Genomic DNA, 17,383 nt, shown 5'->3' on the forward strand with positions numbered 1-17,383 from the left:
AAAAAATACTGTAAGAAAAAAAAAAAACTTCATCTCCACCAATAAGACAATGATAAATGATTTAATGACAGGAAGTGTGAAAATTTACACTTATTGCGAAGTTTGGCACCTATGATTTAGGTCGCGTACGTGGCCAATCAGAATCTCGATCACGTATTACCTTTTTCTGGGTTGTTGGTTTTTTTTTTGTTTTTTTTTTAAGCCATTACATTATTATTATCACTGTTTGCCATCTCTGGCGACGATAGCTGTATCTAATATTACAAAAAAAAAAAAAAAAAAAATTGGGTGTTTTAACGAGCGTTGTCGTCGTCTTGGAGAACGAGAATGCTGTGTTGGAACCGATGTGTGTGAGAAGTATGTACTCGCAAGTGGTTGGTATTCGACTGTCATATTACTATTAATAGTGCTCATGAAAAGATTGCATACGAAGAATGACAAGGGATTTTACCTCATTATTATTATGGTTTTTGATTACATGGTTTATGTCAGATCTGTTCTTGAACGTGAGTGTGCTGTTTGGAATCCTATACAGGGTGTCCTGTAAGTGCTAGCATGACCTTTATCTCATCAATCGTCCGTCGTAGAGGCTATAGTTTCAGTTTGAAAAATGCTCAAAAGACGTTGAAAAATTACCCTGTGCTAGTTTTGAGAGTGAAAATACAGTGTGCAACAAAATAAAAAAAAATCTAATTTTTTATACGGTCCACTGGTTCTATAACTTCCAATTAGAAAATTGGTGCCCTGTATCTCCTGAGAAAAAAATCTAGGTTTCCAAGTGCAATATTCGCTGAGATATTTGAACTGAAAAATCAGAGAAAAATTGAGAAAGAATTTATGATAAAATTAATGAGAGAAAGCACCGTTCTCCGTTAGTTTTTGCTGTTATTTCAACAACTTTTCTCCAATTTTTGAATTCGAATATCTCAGCAAATATTATACTTGGGACTTGGATTTTTTTTTTTGGCCTCAGGAAAGACACGGCTACAAGTTTCTAACCGAAAGTAAGAGGGCAAGGCGACCGTATAAAAATTTAGATATTTTATTTTGTGACATCTTATTTTCTCTTTCTCAACTGGTACAGGTAATTTTTTTTAACACATTTTGAGTATTTTTTAAATTCAAACCATACGAAAAACGGTTGATGAGATAAAGACTGTACTAGCACTTACACTACACCCTGTATAAGTATAAAATTATTATTGGTGATGGTGAAAAAGTGTACAAAGTATTTTTTTTAATGCATAATTTTGATGTAAATGTTTCTTCATCTATTGCTTGTCTAACTTGGAATGTTTCTACACTTGAATCCAAAAAGAAACTATGAGAGATGTTGATTTCTGCCCATATTGGTTGGGTACATGAAAGGTGATTTCACTCGATATAGTTGATCTGCAATCGATCTAATTATACAAAATCTTGTAGAAAAATTTAAAAATCAGAGAAAGTTTCTGATTTTTAAATTTTTCTTTTTAAATCACTTTTCATGTACTCAACCATGAGAAAAATAAAAATTTCTCTTCCGTTCTTTTATTCAGAACCAATATTTTGAAGAAACAGCCAATTCTTAAATTTTTTAAAATGTGGAGAAATATATTGGATACAATATGCTTGGATATTTTTTCGAATGACATCAATTTGTTTAAAATTTCAATCTTAAATTTTTTTTCTCAATTTTATTTTTCTATCCTTTGATATGATCCCTATTTAAAAATCAATCCCTTTGATTTTTAAGTCTCTTTTGGTTTGTTTTATGTGTGTGTGTGTCTCTGCGTATTTATGTATGGCCTAAATATTTTTTCTTATATAAAGAAAACGGCTGTCTTCTTTTGTTCGTTTTTCCCTCTGTGGGCCATTTCCATAAAAACGTATTGAAAATCATTATTTTTAAATTGGTGCTGTTAGCATATTTTTAATTCAAACTAATCCATCAACACAGCAGTTTAATTAGTGAGAGTGGATTTTTTTAAATTTTGGTTCAATGGCCACTTGAAGGCAGCCAAAAATGAAAAGTTATCACTAATTTTGCTGTAATCTATGAACTGATAAAATATGCAATTCCAAAAACTTGACATAATGCGTACGATGCAACACAAACAGCGCGTAATCAATGTTTATCACAATTAGCGTTGCATAAAACTACCACATTTCAATACGAGCGCCCCTTTCAGCTAGATCTATATCTAAACGTTTGGAAGGGTATTCGTCATGTTGAAATATGGTAGTTTTATGTAACACAAATTGCCATAAACATTGATTATGCACTGTCGGTGTTGTATTGCTAGTGTTGTCAAGTTTTCATTTTACAGTGCCACTTGTGAGTGAAATTTGAAAAAAAAAAAAAAAAACTTTCGGCCATGACAAGTATTTCAGTGAAAACCACACCTTTTCATGTCAATTGGTTGATGTTTTTTAACAACTTTCAAAATATGTCCAGGATTTCTCGTTCATCCTGTGTTACAGCTTGAAGGAAAAAAATTGCGAAATCACTTTTTTTGGGATCTGTATAATATTACTGAGAAGTATATGGCTAATAACACAACAACACCATTAAAAAACTAAAAAAAAAAAAAACTCTTGAAAGAAATTAAACTTTAAAATAGCGATAGCTCTTTGCTTGATAGATGGATTCGAATACGTCGGCCATCGACGTTATTTACAAAGGGTTTTGAAACATCATTTCTTATCAAGCTGTCAATATGGGAGTTATATCAATCGATTCCGAACATCTTGACATTGATCATTTCAATCGAAAAAAATAAAAATCAACTTCTTAGAATTATAGGTTTCCTTTTCAACGCTAATCTTTTGTTATTATTTTTTTATCTCACTGTCTTGACCATATCAGAAATCTTCAACATGAAAATTGTTGACACAAACAGGATATCAGCCACAAGAATAAAGAATAAAATAGCTTTTTAAACCACAACACGTGATAAGATTGAAAGGAAAGAGAAGTGAAGAGGTTACAGAGGGTGATGTTATAAATCCGAAGCATTTCCTGACACCACTTTAAGGTGAAGAGGTCACAAGAAAGCTCATTAAGAAGTGTGAAAAGCGAAGAGCCATATCCCAATGCAGATAAGATTGGCAGCCTCGTGCATGACACGAAGCATCTTCTCTCCCGGAGGAGACGTACGACGTTATCTCATCAACGTTCAACGTTGTTCAACGTTTCGTCATCATCGTCGTCGTCTTCTCTCGAAGCCACTTATAAGCATAATTCACAAGCCCGTGTTCTCATTTTCTTTTTGACTAAACTCTCTCTTTGTATATATAAAAATACAAGTCTTAAAAATCTTATCTATTTTCTTGACTTCTTCCATTCCGATCCTTTATAAATATATTGGCGCCTCAGATCGTGTAAACTGACGTCGACATGTGATGTGTAAACTTCGGAGATCTGGTGATATGTCACATATACACACACACTACGGACGGACGGCCAAAGCGTTTACTTTTAGCAGTCCATAACATAGATAACGAGAGTAAAACGAAAAAAAAAAAAAAGCTAACGGTTTAAGCTTTTCAATAGGTTCGTTATGCCCTCTCTTGTCACTTCATATCTACCACTGATACTGACCATTAAACAAAAGTCGAAGAGATTTTGGTGGTTTACTTCCCACTTATTTGGAAATTCAGAAGTGTCTATAATTCATCGTGGAAATAACGATAATAATAAATAAATGGCCGTTCTGAATCAGTGCTATCAGATATCTGGCTGACACTCTGCCTCTATCAGTATCGCGACTGACCTCTTATTAAAGTAAACTTTGGATATAGACAGCGCCTCTCTCTCTCTCTTGTACGATGAAAATTTCCGAGGAAATATTTATTTCTTTTATGGTGCAATAATTTCTGAAATTTGTGTTAGTATAAGGAAGTTATGATGTGTTTCATCCAATACAAAATATATTTTTTCTGTTTGTTCTTGAAACAACATTTCAATTTTTTTTTCCTTTCTTTCAAACCGAGCACAACTCCGATTTATTGCCATAAAAATTCACTTCAGAGTGAGTTAGTATACAATGTTTTGTCTGATTCTTCAGTGCCGCCATCTGTATTTCAGAAGTGAAGCGAGTGAAGTGTAATGATTGAATATTCGCACCGTTGTAGGCCTGTTGCTGCTGTCTGTGGAGAGACTTTTAAACGGAGAGATCGGCTCGCATTGGCACCTCGAAATTGGGAACAACAAAAAACATATTCCTTCGATCTGACTGATCGCCACAAAACTTCAATTAATTTATTGAAACTTGTGAAACTGTAGTAGCTTCGCCCTCAATGAAAACCACACTCACACACACCGGTCAGCAACAATGGCTTTCGGAATGCGTACTTTGGCAACCACTGTGGTTTTTCAACAATGTGGAAATACTGTAGGCTTATTCCTTTGACATTTCAATACATCGGGAAGCTTAGTGTTTCTCCCCATTTTTTCGCACGTGGCTCCTGCTGGATTTTTTTTTTATTCCTTTCTGTGGCCCCCACATCCAGGAGCGAGAACTCTTTTCTCCTATTAAATTAATTTTCTAGCTTGACGCTGGAGAATTTCACCCTCTTGGGCTGGTGGAGGGAAGGGGAGGCTCTTTTAATATCCTCGGGTATTCGGTGAGACCTGTGGCTGCAGGTGGAGAATCACTGGTGCAGCTGATATAAGCTGTAATCAACCAATAATCAATTATTTCGCATTTTATTCAACTAATTAAATTGAAATTACATCAAAATCATCAGGAAAAAAATTGAGCCGACGTTAAATTTCAAGTTTTTTTTTAACCCGTCTTCTTTTATCATGATTTAAAAAAAAAAAGGCGAATTTAAATTACCATAATAAAAGGGCTAGAAATTCTAAATTATAAAATAAAAATTCATATACGAAGCGGTTAAATTCATTTGTTAGTGTTGTTTACTGCTTCTTGATATTCAAAGTGCGTATTAAACCTAATTAACGCCGGGTATTTTCGTGAGTGTATTACTATAATACATGAGTTTTACATATATTTATATTACATATTTTACAAGAATTTTACATTTTATTTTTATTAAAAAAAAAAATTCCTAATATGAATCAAGAACAACAGAAATATACCATGAAATATAATTATGTAATTTTCAAACTCTTATTCTCAACTTCAAAATTTTTAACATTCCCCAATTCAACTTTAAAATGACAGATTCAAACTGATTTTTCAAACTCACACTCATCTTTATAATTTTAAAATTTCATTCTAAATTTAATTAATTTCTTCTAAAATTTTATTTCAAGTTATCATTATCTGAATTTCACCGATTATTTCAAATCTTTCTACGTAAAATGATTTCAAAAATATTGAAATCTGTTATGATGATAATTTTTAGATGTCTGAGAGGAGGATATATCAGCATTGAAAAAGGCATCATATCCAGTATGCAATAGGCTGATTATACATTATATTATCACAGTGATTCACAAACTTTTGTCACATGTGGTTCCCCTGCCTTTGTCATCGTTTATCCTCGACTCCCCGGAATAGTCTAGAACAGCGGTTGTCAACCTTTTTTTTTTACTCGCGGAACCCTTTTAACTCTGTAATTTCTATGGTGGAGCGCCGTAGGGCATTTTTTTTTTAAATTTATTTATCAGATCTACTGATTTATTTTATTATCCTGGAGTTGCAGTAGAGGCCCCTTAGAAAAGCACACGGAGAACGGGTTGAGAACCCTTTGACCTAAAGCGTGTGCAAGCACGTGAGTGACGATAACAATGTGCAAGCATGTGGGTGATTAAAGCAGTGACCCATAGAGTGAGGAAACCAGATAGGTGAGTGACCAAAAGAGAGATAAAGAAAATGTGCAAGCACGTGACTGACCAAATGAGTAACCTAGAAAGTGTGTGAGCAGGTGGAGTAACCAAAATAGTGAAGTAGAGCGTGTGTGAGCAGGTGGAGTGACCAAAATAGTGAAGTAGAGCGTGTGTAAGCATAAGAGTGACACGAGGAGCGAAGAACTGGATGCGTGAACGGCCAAAAGAGTGACCAAGAAAGTGTGCAAGCATGCGACTAATCCAAAGAAAGACCAAGAAACCATGTAAGTCTGTGACTGACCAAAAGTTGTTGTTTTATATATGTTGTGATACCAACGTCTATAAAATGTATGAGAATGGGAGTGATTGCCTAAAGAGCGAAGGATTGGGTCAACGGGTGCCAAAGCAGCGATCGAGAAACTATGCAAGCGTATGAGTAACCAAAACATCAGCAGTTTTCGACCTTTTCAATGACTCATCTTTTTTATCATATAATTTCTACGGGGGAACCTCGTTGGCCATTTTTTTAATCGAATTTACTGATTTATTCTACTTTCCTCGGGCAGCCGCGGAGCCCCTGGAAAGTGCACACGAAGCCCCGAGGGTTCCACGGAGCACCGGTTGAAAACCGCTGGTCTAGAAATTAACCACTTCAAAGTACTGAACATGCAAACTTCAATATCGACAGCTCAACGTGGCGCCCTTCAAGATCATAGACACACACACTAAGAAACACTGCATTATTATAATACGAATGCCATAGACCACTAAAATCGAGAATTCTTTTACTGGGACAGAACTAGGATTTTTTTTTTCTTTACTAAAAAAACCCGATATTGGATAAGGGACCGTCGAAAAATCCTCATCCAAGGGCCCCCGCTTCTTTACGCGACTCCACAGCCCATCTCCATTCACAAAATTCGATACTAAAAAGACCGACTCCAACCGGTCGACAGCACAATCTACGTCATAATATATACACATACTTACGAAACAACGAACTACGAGATTGAAACTGAGCAGTTTCATCCCGAGGCGTATGTGTAAACTCTCAACTTCCCAATCGTTCATCACTGCCTTAATCCATCCGCAAAAAGTCTAAAAAATAATAATAATAAAAAATACAATATCTCCGGGGGATTTTCCACAGAGAACGAGGCAACCAAACCTGACGCATGTAAACACTAATGTTAGCATTTAAGAAAATGAGAAGAAAAAAAACACGTATATATATATCTGTGTGTTATATTAATTACGAGCTAATGAGTGAAGAGTTGTTGAGACAAAATACACATATCTCTTCTCCATTATCCCTTATCCTCTCACGAAGTTTTCTGCGATATTTCTATCTCCAAAGGTGGCAGCGAGAGTTCACATCATCGATTTTTTTGATTTTTTTTATAATTTTATTATTATTTAAACTTTGACGCAAACCAGGAGATGGTCCTCAAAACGTCATCAACTTCCCAAGATGTTTATTCGCGATTCCTTCATCGCCGAGACGTCTAGGAGCTGTAAGAATCTCTCACCCTGCGCTTAATGAAGACGAACGAGGGGGCAAAAGTATTTTTTTATTTCACTTTATTTTTAGTTATCTTTTATTATCATTTTGTTTTGTTATTATACTTATTATTATTATTTTTTTACTAAGAGTAAGCTCTTGAGTAATACCGTATTACTCTTTCTCCTTAGGGAAAGGACTCTAGAGATTAAACAGAAAAGTAGCTGCTGCCAAACACTTGCTTTCTTTTTTGGTTTCTTTTCTTTTGCGATAGGAGGAGCAAAGATAAGAGTGAGTCTCTCTTTCTCAGTTTGTTTCTCAAAATCTAAAATACCTTGATGATTAAAATAGAGCTGAAGAAAGAAAAAAATAGAGATTTTTCTTTCGAAAAGAGAGAGAACCTGAAGATTGATTGATGGGCGATAAGGTGAAATTCTTTGAAAGATCTTTTTTCCCTACAACTGCATTTGGGAATTGTATTTAAATTGTGTGTTTTTCGTATGATGTAAATTCTGTGTTCTTAAATTACAGTATTTTCCTCCGTATAATCCGCTGATCATCTGTTGAAAAAGTGGCTAAACATTAAAAAAAAAATGCAGATTATCCACCGCTGCGGACAATCTGCAGAAAATGATGTTATCAGCCGGATGAGTGTTCTAAATGAGTCTGAATTTGAAAGTTTTTGATTGAACTCTAAATTTTGTTTGGTGTGTAAATAATGATATAAATATGATAATATTATATGATAATAAATATGATAATAAATATGATAATAAATATGATAATAAATATGATACTAAATATGATACTAAATATGATAATAAATATGATAATATTATATGATAATAAATATGATATAATATAAATATGATATAAAAATGTTTGTAAATAATGATATTGTTACGTAAATAAATTTCATTAATTACCTAATCAATTTATTAGGTACAATGTATTGATTATTGAAACACTAGGTAAGTTTTTATTATTATTATTTTTAATCCTGCGGATTAAATGCCGCCGTGGATTATACGTTGTGTTGTTTTTTTCCCCTTCAAATTTCGCATGCGGATTATGTGCCACCGCGGATTATACGCAGGAAAATACGGTAAACTGACGGTTACTTGGTGGTATAAAACCTTTTTTACTATAGTGAGGGTGCTATATATTTTCTAATATGAATAATACGACTATAAAAATGTTGTTTAGGAAAAAAGTTTATTGAAGATTTTGTTACGCGTATTCCTAAAGTAATATGAATGTACTCGTATAAGTGTGAATCAAATGAAAACGGAACAGTTGTTATAATTTAGTTTATTTTTGTATGCCGAACCCTTGTGTAGAGGTAGAGCGGGAGATAAGGAAATATTGGATAATACATTTTTTGCTAAAAAAATAAAATACCATTCTGAAGAATATTATTATTTTCGGAAGAATACGGTCATTGCGAATTTTATTTTATTTTTATTTTTCTATTCTTTCTATTCTTGAGAATTTAGTCTTTCTCTAAAAACATATTCTTATTTACTCTAAAGAGTAGACATTCTGAGAAATATTCTGAGTCATTTTGAGAAGTACAGTATTACCTTTCTTTCAGAATTAGATTCTATTCTTGGATCATTCTGGAGAATTTTTTTTCTTATTCTAAGGTAAAAAATAATAATTGCGAACAATCACAATAATTCATTTTATTTTACACAGACAAGAAAACCATCTTTATTTTCAGCGAAGAAATGCATTACAAGAATAAATTCAATTTAAGATTGATATTGCTGCAGAGAAATTATTTTCCAACGTATAAATGTGAAAAATCAAAATTACTAATATGCATAATATCGGGATACAATATATGAAGACGCTTATTAAACGTCTAAATGTCATCAAAACATTAAAAACTTCACAGTACTGATGGTAAATGTTTTGAGACATTCCATATCAAAATTTTAAAGTAAAAATTCTCTATCTTGTCTTTTTTTCTAAAACTAGAATCTATCAAAACAAAAAAGAATGTGTAGAACGAATCCCCATTACACTATTGGTGAATTCAAGTATTGTAACTCCGAGAAAAAGACGCAAAACTGTTCATGTTATAAGTATATAGATAGTGTATATCTCTGGAAAGTCTTGAAAAATCGTTCGCTCGAGAGAATTCCTTGAAGACAAACACCGAAAGGGAGAGAAAAACCTTCAAAATTCGTAGCGTTTCGTTATGAGGTCAGAAGCAAATGTCTTCGAACGTTTTTCGTTATCTTTCGAGATCCATCAAGGAATGGCTGCTACAGCCAAAGAAAAAAGATGAAGAAAACCTATATATATAAAGAGCTGCTTGAAAAACACCACATGAAGAGCTTATAAAAATGCTATCAGTTGGAAGCGCATGTGTGTTTTGTGTTCATCCTCTTTTGGAATGTTATTTTCATCTCTGCCTCAATCCAAGTAAAAGCATGTCCATTTAGTGGATGCCTCTCCCGAGAATTCTTTTCCACATCCTCTTTTATCCAACTATTTCTTATTTTTGCCAAGAATAACACTCCGTTAAGAGTCTGGAAAAGAGTAAAAACACTTTGCCTCATCATTGTATATTATTACTATTGTATAAAAGTATACGGATTCGACGAATTCTAAAAACATTCAGCAAATTTGTATTTTTGGGAGGGGGGATTTTTACTAAAATATCGAGTATTTCGTTAGGCTTTTAATATAATCACCTAAGAGAGAAGAGAAAATAAGATTTTATTATTGAATCGCCTCGAAAGTTTTTTGATCATTTCACTTCTATATTCTCTATTTATTTTCTCCACAATTGTGAGTAATTTTTCAATCATTTTCCAATATTTTCGTTTTCGTAGAATTCAGCTATTTTAGAGACAAAATTCGAAAATTCATCCAAGTAGCTCTTGATAGCAATACATCCGAACAGTATTTCTCAACCAATGGTCCCCGACGATGGTCTGCAGAATTGATAAATTAATTCTAATTAAAAGGAATAATAGTCAGTTGTTGGAATTGATATTAGTAATACGTTATGCGTTTCTAATAAAAAAAAATTGAAACTTTATATCTCATCGAGAAAAATACGAGATACTGCATTCTTAAACACTTATTCTAAGCTAAAATATGCAATTTTTGAACAATTTGTTAAAATTGCGAAAGTGTGGGGAAATGAAGGACCGTTAAGTAAGCGAAAATGTATTTCACAGAAAAATTTCACCACATTCATTATGACAAGGTGATCATAATGGAGCTTTAAATACTTTTAAAAACCGGGATATCGCAGACATATTACTAATCTTTGGCTGCAAGAAGGATGAGTAACGCTGCTTTAGAAAATTCAAGTACATCACGTGTTTTATTGCCATAACTGCTACTACTACTTAACCGCACATGCACCTCGTACGGTACATACATTCCTCTACGGAATTTCTAACGAACTGGTACATGCAAGAATGTGTGTTCTGGGTGTATGTGTGGCCTTTAACGTTTTTATGTTGTCAGGATTGTGCTTGTTCTGCCATCTGCTTTCCAGATTTTGAAGCGAAGATGAAAAATGCTTGAATTTCCATGTTATGTGAGTATCGTGTTCTTGTTCGTTTTCTACTACAAAATAACGCTATAATTTCTGTTCAAGGGAGGAGGAATTTGAACCCCAAAACACCTTCCTTACTTGTGCCAAAGGATCCCCTAATGCGGTCAACTAATAATGAGACAAAATATAATAATGAAAAAATATATATTTTTATTTCAATATCATTGCTTCCAGTAAAGTAAAAACTATTCACACGTTACAAAATGTTTTTTGTTCTCTCTCTCTCTCTCTCTGTATCTCTCGTTCTGTACATAAAATTCATACCAAATATTAGCCCATACCACCTTCTTATCTTTAGGCCGGGTTTACACAATAAAAGTGATTTTACAAAACTTGAAAAATGTGCGTAACTAATCGTTTTATTGGTTGTTCTTTCTTGGTTGAGTAAAAGGTCTTTTATTAAACTTTTATAGTAAAATCCCGTCCTTAGAAAGCTCTTGGTCTGAAGATATCCGGCTCGCAAGGAAATAAAAATTTCGCAAATGATATTTCTTTTCCGTCCTTAATTCGATTTCGTCCTAGATTCTCTCTTTATCCCCTTCGTTTGCTATCACTGGGACAAGAGGCGGATTTGACGATGGGTGCACCGGGCGCCGACTTCTAAAGGGCCCCGAAAAACACAAATTTCACACTTTTTTCTAAGCTAAGGGGCCCAATATTTCCTTTTATGCCCGGGGCCTCGACCGACTTTATTCCACCACTGACTGGGACATATATGCCCCCGCGTGTGCATTCTATTACTTTATTAATAACTTTCGAAAAATTGATTTGAATAGAAATAACTTTGATGTTAATTGCATTTTAATCATTATTAAAATACCACTGAGACATATATACCCCACTAAAAAACGCCAATAGGACACGTATGTCTTCTCTGATTCCCCCACCCCCTCCCCAGGTGATTTTTTTTTTCATTTTACTTTTTGAAGTACCTACTCATTTTATTTCTTTCTCAAAAAAAACAAAAGGTAGTGAAAGGGTTAATGAAAGAGAAAGTGGTAAGTAAACACTAGGATTTAGAGCAGTTGCTATAAAAGAGTGTATAGGAGAAAGTATGCGGAGAAAACTCCGTATGCCAGTGCCGTCTTAAGGCATGGGCCCACCCGGGCCCGGCCCGGGGGCCTTAAGCGAAGAGGGGCCTCACAAAAATGAGATCTGGTTGAAATTTTCGAGAATTTGTTTGGTAGGGTCTCTGAAAAATTAATTGGCCCGGGGGCCCATGATACTCATAAGAAGGCCCTGCCGTATGCGGGATGCATATAATAGGGAAGTCCCTTTATCCTGGAATAACTCGCGAACCTTTGATTTTAGAAGTATATTTCCCATTAAGAAAAAGAGTCCAAAGAACGTGCAGACCTCAGATATGTCATTCGCATTGCAAAAGGTTGTATAACTATTAAAATTGAAAAAAAAAAAAATTATCATTTTGTCCCGTCCCAAAAAACTCAGTAAGTTGTTGTCCTGAATCTCCTGAGGTTAACATTAAAGTTGCTGAAAAAAGAGGGGAGAAAGAAGAGCATGTGAAGCATAGAATGAACTTGTTACCGTTACTTTATGCCGTTCTTTCCTTCATTTTCAGTGATCTTCGATTTCAAATATCTCAATGAATATTGCACTGCAAAAACCATGAAATGATTACTGATGGGCTCACGAGACACAGGGTAACAACTTTCTAATTCGGGGGTTTTCTTAGGACTTGGCCACCTTGGCCACCCAAATTAAAAGTTAATATCTTTATTTTCACCTCGCAAAATGAATGACTTATCCGAGGCCAGCATGTTATTTGTATAATTTTCCCATTCGGAAGTATGCTTCTAGGATCAACGGTCCGTGAGTTATTCCAGGATAAAGAAACTTCTCTCTGCACCCTGTATGAACGCTAAAAACAAAATAAAAAAACAAGCAATTTTCAGCTTAATGAGCCGTTTCGGATTATCAGATGATACTGATGATACCGATGTTCATGAATATGTATGGCTGCCAAACGAATTCACGTCATCATGAAGTGAGACGGATAATTTCTCCATGTATCAAGAATAGGTAACTCAACTAAATTCTGATATTGAAAGATTTACCACATCTATTAGAATTGAAAGGGGGACTTGAAAAAAAAACCTTTTATCACCCGATATTTAAATATGAGCCACAGGGAAAAATGCATATACAAATACAAATACAAAGATGCACAAAGATACACAACAGGGTAAAATGTCCAACGAGATGGCTGCAAAAAAATGCGCATGAAAAATATGGATGTCAAATACAGTGAAACCTGTATAAAACGGAAGGTCAAGAGATTGAAATTATTTTCCGTTTCAGACAGGTTTCCGTTTCATAGAGGTGCGCATAAAAATATTTGCAATGATTTATTTCTCTCGTTTACAAAACTTGTTTTGAGAACATCACCCTAACTTCTATAAACCAACGAGTGTTAAACAGAGACATGCATATTATTATTTTGAATTTTTTCATGTTTGCTGTTTCAAATAACTGAAAAGTTTGAAATTTCATATTTAATGCTCTATATCAGTTAAACTTTAATACAAAACGTACTCCTGAATAGCAATAGAATGAACAGTTACTTTTGTCTAAAATTATTTTTTTTTAATACAGTGAAACCTCGATATAACGATATTCTGAGGACCAAGAACAGATATCGTTGTAGAGGGGTCATGGTTATATTGAGAGGCAAAGTTGTCCTTACGTGTGATCAAATTTATGCTGTTGGTGTCAACTTTCTACATGGACATTATTAATAGCATCAGAAAATGCACTTTTGTGTATTTATTCGTGACAAAATATTGCAATTGATTAATTTATTATAAAAATTCACTAAGATGCATTGCATTGCCCCTGTAAAGAAGTTTACCGTATTGCGCTATTGTGTCTTACACACAAAGTAGCAATACCATTAACACTTTAGTTTTCGGTTATTTCTTACTGCAAAATATTAATATTATCAGATGCCTTCAGAACTCAGAAGAAAGAAAACAAGTGACGCGCGCGAAGTTTAAATTCAAAGCAATTTGAGCAAAATATAAAAAAATATCTTTTGTTATAGCGGTTTCAGAAATCTCCTAAAATTATCGTTATAGAGGATTTTATCGTAGTAAGGGATATCGTTACATCGAGTATCGTTGTAGCGAAGTTTCACTGTGTTTAAAATAAAAATAGAGAAATTGCATACCTTTTTAAAAGAAACAGTGACAATGAGAGCAACAACCAGTTTGTAAAAGAAAGATTCTACATATCTGCCACACTTAAATTTTGCTTTTTTTATGCCTGTACTCCATTTTTGTGTTCAAATTCAATACGCATTTCTTGTTCGCTGGTGGATATCTATCTCTACACTGAATGAAAATCTCTGCAGTAGCCAAAACACGGTATCACTAAATTATTTATATTCGTGTGTATGAATGTGTTCTGATGTTCCCTGCCGTCTCTTTCCAATTTTATTGATTGTTTGAATTGTGCACCTGTGGAGTTAGAGCCTACTGGCCTTGCACAGGTTTGTATATAATAAATAAATAAAATAAAAATAAATTGGAACAATAATTCAGTCTCCCTCGCGTATTACTCTCCCGAAATTATCAAACTTTTTCCAAGAAATAGGAGTGTTTTCTACAAAAGTCACCATATCCATCATAAATGAAATGCTAAACAAGCTTTTACTAAATTTTGAATAGTAAATCCGCTTCCTCTCAAGCCCGACCCCATAGAACCAGTAATAAGTAGAGCCCGGATTATATGCAAATGCATATGTGCATATGCATTTGCATATTTTGGCCTTTTTTAGCATTAATGCATATAAATGCATAAAATTGAAGAATTTTCAGAATAAGTGCATATTTTTGGAAGTTTATTTAAACGTAATCACTTTTTTATGATTTTTCAAGTAAATATTGCTAATAATGCTGTAAAGCCTCTCTTTTGCGTTCACAGGATAAAAAAATTCGTTCGTAAAAGAGGGGTGGCCGTTGACCAGGGATTTGAAATGTATACTTCCAATATACAAGGGGAAAATATTAGTTGGCCGTAAAAGAAGGGTGACCGCATTTGACAGGTCTCCGATAGGGGGGGGGGGGGTTTACTATTATTTTTATAACATTGGTTTTTGTGCAGCAGGTGGAATTTAGTGAATTAATAGAGTTGTTCGTATTTTCCAAACATCATGTATTCTATTATTAAGGCTATTTCTGGAGATATGTAAAAAAGCGTTCAATTTTTTCAGAAATAGTGTTGAAATTCTTTTGTTACTGGTATTTCGTTACTGAGCAGCTACAACAAACTAGAAATTAAAAATGCCTAAATGAAAAATGTGTAGAAGTGTTTTTTGCATATGCAGGTATATGGGGGGGGGGGATATTTTTTGTAAATTAAATATGCACTAAGGAATAGAAAATATTCATTTCAAAACTTTTTCATGATTTTTTAGTGTATATTTTGGTCATTTGATCAATTTGATCATTTTTGTCGCACCACGGTCATTTTCTGCACACGAGGGCTAATTAGACCGGGAACTACAATTTATTGCCGATTCCGAATGGCAGGCTTGTTTTTTATACTCGTCAAGAGGTTTGTGCGCTATCCCCTCGATGGGGGACTCCCTGCGGTAGCAATTTTTGCTGTGGTCATGTCGCCATTTTTTGTTGTACCCCTGTGTCAGGAAAGTTTTCTGACAAGGACGAACCGGGTATCGAACTCGCGACACCTCTAAACATCCTTTGGAACTTTAGGCGAGTATCTTACCGACCTGGACTACCGCGCCCTGTATATTTTGGGTTTTAATGCATATTTTGGCATTTTTGAGTGCATATTTTAGCATTTTCAAGTGCGTATTTTAGCATTTTTTTTTTAATGCATATTTTATTTTATCTTACCGACCTGGACTACCACGCCCTGTATATTTTGGGTTTTAATGCATATTTTGGCATTTTTGAGTGCATATTTCAGCATTTTCAAGTGCGTATTTTAGCATTTTCAAGTGCGTATTTTAGCATTTTTTTTTTAATGCATATTTTATTTTATCTTACCGACCTGGACTACCGCGCCCTGTATATTTTGGGTTTTAATGCATATTTTGGCATTTTTGAGTGCATATTTCAGCATTTTCAAGTGCGTATTTTAGCATTTTCAAGTGCGTATTTTGGCATTTTTGAGTGCATATTTTGGCATTTTTGAGTGCATATTTTGGCATTTTGAAGTGCATATTTGCATATTTTTAGAGCATATTTCGTCACTTTTTTAGTGCATATAATCCGGGCTCTAATAATAAGCATTCGTCGTTTTTCCAAGTGAAAGATTTCACCTAAAAAGGGGGGGGGGGGAGGGGGATCAGAACGAATTAACTTTCCTCCCATCCAAAGGACAAAAATATGCACTTGGCCAAAAATTCTTTCCATTTTAGTAGCTTTTGTATCTAGAAATACACTAAATACGCCTTCCGTTAGACAGTTTGTCTTAAAGAGGTTTTCTATTATTGAAAAAGCATTAATTATTTATAAGACTATATATTTGTTCCGTTCAAGACCGGTTTTCGTCTCATACAGTGTTTGTCTTAGACAGGTTTCACTGTATATAACCAAACTGCAGAAACCCAATATAAAAATCATAGCTTATAGAAAAACTAATAATTAATACTACATAATACACTTCCCATAAAATATATTATGGCCATTATTATTGTTGTCTTTTTTCTCAGTATGGATAGCTTCTCGATTTATCCCATCATGTTTATCGTACTTCTTTTTCAAACGTATCAATTGTGCTAGGATTCACAACCAACGGAAGGGAAGTAAGACCATTTATTAACAACCCTATTAAAGAAAAATTCCCTGCGACACCACAACCTTGAGTTGTCCCTTACCAGTCGGTACTGGTGTTCCCTTGTCGATTAATGGCGTATTAATAATTCATGGTCCATCCTATCCATCCCGTTGAAAATTTTAAACACTTCCATCATGTTCCCCACGACACCTGCGTTCTTCCAATGTAAATATATTCAAAAAAATCTTTTTTCATAGCTCAAGCCTTGTGTATCAACAAAGCACACGTAGCTCTTCTCTTCAGTCAAGTCTATATGCCGCTCTGTTGGTATCGTCTCCAAAACCTTACGGCATACTCCAGTCCAGGACGAACTAAGCCTCGGAAAAGCGGAAGAATGACATTAAGAGAACGTGAAGAACCTAAGAATGAAACCGAGCATATTACTATTCACCATTTTTGTACAATAATTTGAATTTCGAAAGAAAAAATTGCTGATAAAAAAAAAGAGAAAATTATACGAACAAATGCCAAAATTTTATTGGACTGGAACATTTATTATTTCCCAAAAATAAAAATACCAAAAAACGGTAGTACAAAAAAAAAAAAAATAATGAATGAAGAGAGAGAAAGAGAAATGAATTCGTGGTGATTACTGGTTACGTCAAAGAACCTGATGTCAAAAGTACATACGAGCCATGAAGAAGGGTCAGAGCCACCAGAGCAAATAATAATAAAAAAAAGAAATATATATATA

At 34.2% G+C, this 17,383-nt stretch overlaps 1 long non-coding RNA gene across 1 annotated transcript; it reads left to right on the forward strand.

Annotated features, from left to right (window-relative positions):
- Positions 1-397: 397 nt before the first annotated feature.
- Positions 398-17,036, forward strand: LOC149081725 (uncharacterized). Its single transcript, XR_016193284.1, has 3 exons — positions 398-506; positions 7,472-7,707; positions 16,887-17,036. It is a non-coding gene; the product is annotated as an uncharacterized LOC149081725 (long non-coding RNA).
- Positions 17,037-17,383: the final 347 nt, after the last annotated feature.

Source organism: Pholcus phalangioides, unplaced genomic scaffold, assembly GCF_987345545.1.
Source record: "Pholcus phalangioides strain wild (caught in Gottingen) unplaced genomic scaffold, Ppha-v1.0 ptg000009l_1, whole genome shotgun sequence".
Lineage (NCBI taxonomy): Eukaryota > Metazoa > Arthropoda > Arachnida > Araneae > Pholcidae > Pholcus > Pholcus phalangioides.